This window comes from Hippopotamus amphibius, chromosome X, assembly GCF_030028045.1.
Source record: "Hippopotamus amphibius kiboko isolate mHipAmp2 chromosome X, mHipAmp2.hap2, whole genome shotgun sequence".
NCBI classification, from domain to species: Eukaryota; Metazoa; Chordata; class Mammalia; order Artiodactyla; family Hippopotamidae; genus Hippopotamus; species Hippopotamus amphibius.
The window spans coordinates 36,333,156-36,343,248 of record NC_080203.1 but is presented as its reverse complement, the minus strand read 5'-3'; the positions used below and the strand labels follow the sequence as shown (position 1 = coordinate 36,343,248).

The following is a 10,093-nucleotide window of genomic DNA, read 5'->3' as shown; positions in this document are numbered from 1 at the left end:
GCATCATTTGAAAATATTTTCTCCCATTCTGTAGGTTGTCTTTTTGTTTTGTTTATGGTTTCCATTGCTGTACAAAAGCATTTAAGTTTCATTAGGTTCCATTTGTTTATTTTTTTAACTTATTGAGTGTAGTTGATTTAAAATGTGTTAATTTCTACTGTACAGCAAAGTGATTCAGATATATATATATAATTATATAATTATAATAATAATTATATATATATAATTCTTTTCCATTATGGTTTATCACAGTGTTTATTTTTGTTTTTATTTCCAATGCTCTAAGACATGGATCCAAAAAGATATTGCCATAATATGTCAAAGAGTGTTATGCATATGTTTTCCTCTTGGAGTTTTATAGTATCTGTTCTTACATTTAGGTCTTTAATCCATTTTGAGTTTATTTTTGTATATAGTGTTAGAGAATGTTCTGATTTCATTCTTTTACATGTTTACATGTAGCTGTCCAGTTTTCCCAGCACCACTAATTGAGGAGACTGTCTTTTCTCCATTGTATACTTTTGTATATTAATCTCCTTTGTCATACATTAATTGGCCATAGGTGCATGGGTTTATTTCTGGGCTTTCTATCCTGTTCTATTGATCTATGTGTTTGTTTTTGTGCCAGTACCATACTATTTTGATTACTGTAGCTTTATAGTATAGTCTGAAGTCAGGGAGCCTGATTCCTCCAACTCTGTTTTTCTTTCTCAAGATTGCATTGGCTATTTGGGGTCTTTTGTGTTTTCATACAAATTAAAAATTTTTTTGTTCTAGTTCTGTGAAAAATGCCATTGCCAATTTGATAGGAATTGCACTGAATCTGTAGATTGCCTTAGGTAGTATAGTCATTTTCACAATATTGAAAAAGAAGAACTAAAACTGTCACTGTTTGCGATGGACATGATACTGTACAGAAATCTGTTGTGTTTCTATATATGAACAATGAAAGATCAAAAAGAGAAATTAAGGACACAATCCCATTTACCATTGCATCAAAAAGGATAAAATACCTAGGAATAAACCTACCTAAGGAGGCAAAAGACCTATACTCTGAAAACTATAAGATGCTGATGAAAGAAATTGAAGAGGACACAAACTGATGGAAAGATATGCTGTGTTGACCATACAGTATTTCTAACAGACATATATAGAACATATCAAACAAAATCTATTATATCAATTTCAAAATCTGTTTATTTGAAATATGGCCTCAAAAGAAATATTTAAGTGTTCTAAAAGAAATTTTTAAAAAATGACTTAAGCTGTGAGCTGGTAGAGAACAGGGAGAAAAAGAAAGAATAAAGTATTACTAAAATGAAAGCTAGATAACAACAGCAAACAATAACAAATATAGCTGAAAACATAGTTGAGGACATGGAAGACTGGTGTAAGGAAAATGGTAAAAGATGAAATAGAAAAGAATGAAAGATTTTAAAGTTTCTCTGGAACATGATAGCTAATTTGGTCAACTGAGTTCCAACATATGACAATTTGTATACCTGAAGAAGAGAACTAGATTACATTTTAAAAACAATAAAGTAATAATATAAACAACCTTTCTTGAAATACAGGAATGCCCAAATGGCTCATTCAATGCCTGTTTCTATCATATAGTACTAGGTGATATGTCTATAATGAGTACAGAAAGGATGCATGTATTGCATGCATGTGTGCATATCGATGATGGTTACTTCTGCTTTTGGAATTTTGGAGTAGGAGGGAAAATCATTCTTTTGTTTGCCCCTTCAAACTTTCAGTAACCATTTTGTGTATTGTTTTCATAATATTAATATTAAACAATTCAAAAATGTTAATTGTACCCCTTTTCTCTTCATGAGGAAATGACTAATTTATTTGGGGACAAAGCTGCAATTAACTGTCCCAATGTGATTTGTCCTCATAGGGAAAAATTTCATATTAGGATACATTAAAATTTATTTCAACTTCTGGGTGTGGGCTTGGAGAAATGGAACAGCAGCTGTTGAAGGAAAGCTTGAAGCCCTACCTGGATCTTCTTTTCTATCTTCCCTATGGAACAAAAATCTTAAGCCAAGAAAGGAAGGACACCAAACCCTATGATCCTCATGCCACAGTAGAAGATCCATTGTGTTTCAGGAAATGGAACAGAAAAAAAAAAAAACAAAAAACCTACCCTTTGTAATAGCGGTAAGAAAACATCCTAGGCCCAAAGTATAACCTGATACTGGCAGAAAAGACAGGATCAGTGAAAAGACCCATCTCCAAAATCCAGGGATAAAGCACCTACCTAAGATTGAGGATGACTAAAATGTTCCCCTACCCCAAACTTAGTCTCCCCAGTGTTGAGTAACTAGTAACAGAAATCTTATGTTAGTACATAGGCTATAATAGAAGAGATACTGTCTCTGAGGCACAAGTTCAAATGGAAACTATAAACCTGAGAGTGGAACAAACACTGGAAAAACCTCTAATCCTTAGCAGCCCTATCCTAATCAGAAGATAACACTAGAAGAATTTGGAGATTGCTACACTGAGGGTACACTATGACAAAACCCAAATTCAACTCAGCTAAAGGCCTTGAAAAAGAAATACGTATGCTCACTTTAAGGCATAAGTACTGTTTGACACACGATGTCTGGTCTTCAACAAAAATACCAACAACATACCCAAAAAAGTAAGGAAAAACACACTATCAAAGACAAAGCAATCAACAAAACAAGATGCAAGTACAATGAAGATATTGGAATCAAAGACAAGAAATTTAAAATATCTATGATTAACATATTAAATGTTCTAGCTCAAGAGTTAGCAAACTTTTTTCTGTAAAGGGCCATATAGTAAATATTTCAGACCTGGCAGGTCATATAGTCTCTGTCACAGCTGTTCGATTCTGCCATTGTAGCACAAATCAGCCATAGACAACACATAAACAAAAGAGCATGGCTGTGCTCTGATAAGATTTTATTTACAAAAACAGGTTGTTGGCTATAGTTTGCCAGTTCATACTATAGTGGAAAAGACTGATGACATATATGAACAGATAGAGGATTTTAGCAGAGATAGAAAGTATAAAAAAGGATCAAATGAAAATACTAAAATTGAAAAACACAAGAGAGATTAAAAAATACCTTCAAGAGGCTTATCAGTAGATTAGTCACAATTAAGATCTGGATGCAGATTTCATTAAGTATATTCATTGTGTGAAAATTCATTAAATTAAATACATTTATGATTTGTGTAGTTTTATATACATATACATACATGTGTGTATGTATGTGGGAAGACATTCTGGAACCTTTTTGAAACATTGAAAATGTTGAAGTATGTGGGCCGAGCGATGGGATTCAGAATGTCCTGCTTGAGCAGTGGAGGAGCTGAGGGTGCGGGGCGTGGAGACTAATATCACCCTGTTTGGCCCTGAAGGATGGCTGGTTAGCCAAAGACGGGTAAGATTCCTCAGAGGAGGAACAACCTAAGACAGGCACAGCCGCAGAGGGGCCAACAGGGGTGGTGCATAGAGCCTTCCTTATATCACCGTGTTTGGCCCTGGAGGATGACTGGTTAGCCAGAGACGGGTAAGATTCCTCAAGGGAGGAACAACCTAAGACAGGCACAGTCGCAGAGGGGCCAACACGGGTGGGGCACAGACCCTTAATCCTTTTGAGAGAGGTCTCCTGCCCCCAGGGCTGCTTTGCTCTCCACGCCCAGCTCAAATCAGGACCCAGGAGGCAAACAAAGATCATTGCCCCCAGTCATGTGAGGCCTTTGATTGTTTATGCGATTAACCTGGGAGTGTTAGACCCTTAGGCTATGCCGAGAACTCAATAAAAGCAACGTGGGATCAATCAGCGAGGCTCTTGATCCTAGAGGTCTTGAGTCCCCCGGTCCCATCTTTCTCTTCAGTCTGTGTCTGTGTCTTCTTCAAGCTTGCGGCACCCGTCACTCACCTCGAGTCGCCAAGCTGGTCTCGGCATATGTATATGTATATTTTACATGTATATGTATACATATGTATATATATCATTTATAAAATTTCATCTGATATTACTTCTATATTTGGCATCTGGTGATGTTGAAAATCTAAGAATAGCCCAATCACTTTTTTCCCTTGATGAATGACATTAGCCAATCTCCTTTCACTGCTTACTTGCTGTCAGAATCCCATCTTTGATTATAGAGCATGGAAATGTAGAAAATCACTTCCCCAGTCTCCTTTACAGCTAGAGTGTAGTAATGTGGCCTTGTTGAAATGAAGAGATATAAGGAGAATTTTGCTGGAGTGTTCTAAGAAAGGTTTTCCTCACTAATAAAAGAGATAATTGGGCTGCCTGGATGCAAAGCAGGGGGCTGAGAGAGAGCTCCTACCCACTTTCATCTGTTGCACAGACCCACCATAGCCGCTGCATTATGCATGATCAGGAGAATCTGGTATATGCAGGGAAGCTGGCCAAGAGGCTAAGTGATAGGATCGAATTAATGAAGAAAGTAGCAGGGATGGATGTGGAGCTGACAATTGAAGAAAGAAACTTTCTATCTGTTGTATATAAAATTGTGATTGGGGCTAGAAGAGCCTCCTGAAGAATAATCAGCAGCATTAAAACAGAAAGAAGAAACTAAGGAGGAGTAAACAAACTAAAAATGATTTAGGAATATTGGCAGATGGTTGAGATTGAGCGAAGGTTAATCTGTTGCTATGTTTTGGATATACCAGACAAACACCTCATTCCAGCAGCTAACACTGGCGAATCCAAGGTTTTCTATTATAAAATGAAAGGGGACTATCACAGGTACCTGGCTGAATTTGCCATAGGAAGGAGGCTGCAAAGAACAGCGTAGTAGCTTTAAAGCTGCTGATGATATTGCAATGATAGAACTTCCACCAGTGCATCCCATTCACTTAGGTCTTGCTCTCAATTTTACTGTATTCTACTATGAAATTCTTTTATTTCATTTTTTAATATCTATATAAATTTTAAAGATTACATTCCATTTACAGTGATTACAAAATGTTGGCTATATTTCCCGTGTTATACAATACATTCTGTTCCTATCTTAAACTCAGTAGTTTATACCTCCTACTCCCCCAACCCTCTATTGCCCCCACCCCCTGCCACTAGTAACCACTAGTTTGTTCTCTTTATCTGTGAGTATGCTTCTTTTTTTCCTACTGTGAAATTCTTAATTTCCCTGACCATGCCTGCAGATTGGCAAAATCAACTCTTGAAGCAACCCCAGAACTGGATGTGCTGAGTGAAGGAAGCTATAAGGACTCTACACATCATGCAATTGTTATGTGATAAACTGACACTATTGAATTCAGACATGCAGGGTGATGGTGAAAAGCAGAATAAGGAATTTTTGCAGGATGTGGAAGATGAAAATCAGTGAGACCTAAAAGCCAACAAGAAAAACCATCCCCCTAGAGGAAAACATAGGAAGAACACTCTTCGACGTAAATCACAGCAAGATTTTTTTGACCCACCTCCTAGAGTAATGGAAATAAAAACAAAAATAAAGTGGGACCTAATGAAACTTCAAAGCTTCTGCATAGCAAAGGAAACTGTAAGCAAGACAAAGAGGCAACCCTCAGAATGGAGAAAATATTTGCAAACGAATCAACAGACAAAGGATTAATCTCCAAAATATATAAACAGTTCATCCAGCTCCATATCAAAAAAACAACCCAATCAAAAAATGGGCAGAAGACCTAAATAGGCATTTCTCCAAAGAAGACATACGGATGGATGGCCAAGAGGCACATGAAAAGCTGCTCAACATCACTAATTATTAGAGAAATGCAAATCAAAACGACAATGAGGTATCACCTCACACCAGTTAGAATGGGCATCCTCAGAAAATCGACAAACAGTAAATGCTGGAGAGGGTGTGGAGAAAAGGGAACGCTCTTGCACTGCTGGTGGGAATGTAAACTGATACAGCCACTATGGAGGACAGTATGGAGGTTCCTTGAAAAACTGAAAATAGAGTTACCATATGACCCAGCAATCCCACTGCTGGGCATATACCCAGAGAACACCATAATTCAAAAAGACACATGCACTCCAATGTTCAAGGCGGCACTATTTATAATAGCCAGGACATGGAAGCAACCTAAATATCCATCAACAGATGAATGGATAAAAAAAGATGTGGTACACATATACAATGGGATATTACTCCGCTGTAAAAAGCAAGGAAACTGGGACATTTGTAGAGACATGGATGGACGTAGAGACTGTCATACAGAGTGAAGTGAGTCAGAAAGAGAAAAACAAATATCGTATATTAACACATATATGCGGACTATAGAAAAATGATACAAATCACCCGGTTTGCAAGGCAGAAATAGAGACACAGATGTAGAGAACAAGCATGTGGACACCAAGTGGGGAAAGCAGTGGGGGGTTGGGGGTTAGTGGGAAATGAATTGGGAGATTGAGATTGCCATATATACATTACTAATAAGAAAAAAATATCAAATTGTACACTTTACATATATACAGTTTATTGTATGTCAATTGTATCTCAATAAAAGTTCTTAAAGGGAAAAAAAGAAGAAAGAAAGAAAAACCATCCCTCATCACCCTCTCCTTCCCATCCCGCTGCCTAGGAAATTCCTCATTGTCAGTGAGAACCACCAAATATGACTTCTACATTTGGTTTCAGAATTTAGGTTCTTCCCTGTTTTTTTGTTCTTTGTTTTTTGGGTTTTTTTTTTTCCTAAAAAGCAGTTTTCAAATGTTCTTAAAGGCAAGGGTGAATTTCTGTGGATTTTACTGGTTCCAACTTTTAGGTTAAGACATTAATAGGACTACATAGAGGCTTTTTCAGCATTACTGTATCATCTTCTGCCAGATGGGGCAAGATCACCATTAGAAATGGAAATTACATTCAAAAGCGATGAGACTTTTAGGTAATACAAGCATCTAAAAGAGAGGTTAATCACACTATAAAGACATAAGTGGTATAATTTTTCCTTTTTCTAATTGTTTAAATTGAATTTTATACTGATGTTTAAAATTAATGGGGTGTTAGCTTGAGGTGGTTAAAGGTCCTTTGGGGAGTTTGTTGTAATAGTTTTACTGTAAAAAAAGTGCTTCAAACTCTGCTGAAATGTTGCTGAAAAGCATGATGCTGGTAACAGTCCAATAATCTATGACTGCTCATTCTTACCTGCTTTTACTTTCCCTCTGAAGCAGATTAGCATTGAAGGTGGTATGGAAAAGGCTGCAAGTGTGTTAAATTCTTTGTTTCTTCTCCTTGCCTCTTCCCCATGGGAAATGAGTTCCTCAGCCATTCAATCGCTTAACTTTTTTTGTTCAGTTTGTGTGACTTGAAGTTAATTTGTACTACTGGGTGTCTGACTGGAGCCACAGATACAGAATCTGTATTGTTCTCACTGAAACACGGCATAGAATTAATATTAAACTTAAATGAAGCAAACCTTAATTTAAATGTCAAATACCATTGCACTTCCATCATCTGTATTTCTAAAATAAAACCTCTAGTCAAATAAATAAATAAGGCAAATGAGGAGACAGTATCTACTCTCTGTTTGTGCTTTTGGGTGTGGCTGTGTGAGGACATGATGAGGGATGATGCAATAGCCAAGTGAGAGAAATAAAAGTGAGGAAAAAGTCTTCCTGCTGAGGATGGTCATATGAAAGGATACAAAGGGCTCAAATCCTTGTGGATATCATTAAGCCACTGTAACAACTATGTAAGAGCCTCTTTCAGATTTCTCGTAACATGAGGAAAATAAAAACAAAAACAAATGAAAAACCAACAAGAATTGAAATACCTATTTTTAAACCACATATTCTTTTAATCATAGCCAAAAATATCTTAATGCTACAGCAAGTAACCTTCTTCTTACATCTGGGTAGGTATAATATTCCTTCGCCATCTCAAAAGTTATGTAATGAGGAATATCTCTGTCTTTTTCTTTTTGCCATTATAAACTTTTTTTTTTGTCACAGGCTTTTGCTTTACAGACTCAGGACTTCTGTCATTTCTGGAAGATTTTCTTCTTTTATACGTGTGAATATTTTTGTTGTTATATATGTTTTCTTTCATTTCATCAGGCATATCAGTTATCTAGATTTTTGAATCCCCATTTTATGAGTGTCCTTTTTTTTCTTAATTGGTTTTCCTCTTTGTCCCTTAATGCATTATCTGTTATGTACTTGCTCCTGTCTTCCATTCCAGTAGCTTAGTTTTTACCAATAAAAAAACAGGCAATTTTCTCCTTGAATTGCATGTTAACATTGCTATCATATTTCTTCAATTGGTTTCCCTAGCCAACATAATGTTCTCAGTTGTCCATTCAGTTTGAGAAATGAAAGTTTTTTTTATACTTTCTTCTGCTGTATCCCAACAAATTATATTGCCTTCTCTGTAGTTTATTCTTAATATATTCCTTTAATTTCATTCAAAATGTTTTATATCTGGATGATATTCCTCAGAGTTGTATTACGCAATTGAGATATAGTCTTAATTTCAATGATACTTTAATATTTTTTACCCTTTTTAAGCTCCCTTTTGGGAAGGAGAGATATTATGAACCTGAATTTAAAAGCAGTTTCTTTCTTGAAATGTACCTTACTCTCTACTTTGGTTATTTTATGGTCATAATTAGTCTTTTGTCCATAAAAAAGTGAAGTTTTCTTGGCTACCACCTTAGAATCTTTGAATCTTACTTTTACATACCATCGTTACTTTAGCTTACACTAAGTAGTTCTAAGAAGGAGAAGAACTAAAGGTGTAAAATATAACAGAATATGAATTATTTAGTCTCAATATATTTTCTTGTGAAACTTTCCTAGTTTTTACATGACTTTGAAATTGATATTTTTATAATTTCGCATGAGAGTAGGAGCTTGTATTCTTATCCATGTATACTTTAGCTGTCTTTGTTTACACCATTTAATGTTTATGGGATGATGTTTAGTAAACCAATGTAACTGAAACTCATAACTAAAACAAATATGTTGTTCACTTCACACAGTCACCTTGTAAGACAATACACATACTCTAGCATTATTGACATTGCTGCAAATCTGGGTAGATTTCAATTCTGGGAGTGGCTGTCAGAACCAGTTGATGTATCACACAAGAAAATAACTTTCATTACCTTATGATTACACTTCAATTCAGATCTTAAAGAGTGATATGAAATTTGTTTTCTAACCTCTTTTTCTAGACTTGACTTTTGAATGCAATTTACGTCTTCATGTTTTGTGTTCCTATTTGTGCTAGCATTTTCCCCTCTGCCATCTAGAGCCGTGTTTTTAAGATAAGTTCTTTAATCATAAGAACAAACAATGCCATGTACCATGCTGTGGAAATTAATGTAAATCACAAATATAAATTTTTAATGTTAAAAATGTTTATTTCTGCATTAATGGTGTCTCATGTAGCATAAGTGTGTTCCTTGAACAGTTAGAAAGCAGTGTGCTTTTTAGTTCCAGCTGAAAAATACCAAAGAGAGTTTGCATCAAGGGAGAAATTTTCCCATTAGTGTCACATATTGTAGATTTCTATGTTCTGTTTGAATTATACTTGGAGATCCAATCCAAGAAGCCAAAATACTGAGTTTTTCACTGTGGTTAATTTCAACTTTTCTTCCTTCCTTCCTTCCTTCTTCCTTTTCTCCCTCCTTCTTCTCAATCTCTCTCTCCCTGTCTCTGTTCCTCCCTCCCTTCCTCCCTCTCTTTCTTCCTTCCTTCCTTGTCACTTTCTTTATCAGTACATTCATTGTAGATGTTTCTTAAAAATAACAGGTGGTTATAAATTAGTCTTCTGTTTAGAAGATGTGAAGAAAATTAAAATAATGTACACTTTTGGATTGCAAGAGTGATAGGGTGTAGTAGAAAATTTGTGTACATATTGTGATTAAGAATAGGAAAATGACTATTATCATGACTGAGATAACCCAGGCAGGTTCAGCTTCAAAGCTAATGGTGGAAGTATAGGTAAAAAAGTAAAATGGGGATGATTTGCTGACTAAAATCATAAGACTAATTCCTGAGAGGGACAATCAATAAATCAGAATATTCAATCAAATGTGGTTAATTTGTGTTTGAACTTGGCTGGCAGTGGAGTCCTAGGG

General features: G+C 35.7%; 1 pseudogene; it reads left to right on the top strand.

Moving 5' to 3' along the window:
• The first annotated feature begins 4,389 nt into the window (after positions 1-4,389).
• LOC130842120 (14-3-3 protein epsilon-like) lies at positions 4,390-5,370 on the top strand (annotated as a pseudogene).
• Positions 5,371-10,093: the final 4,723 nt, after the last annotated feature.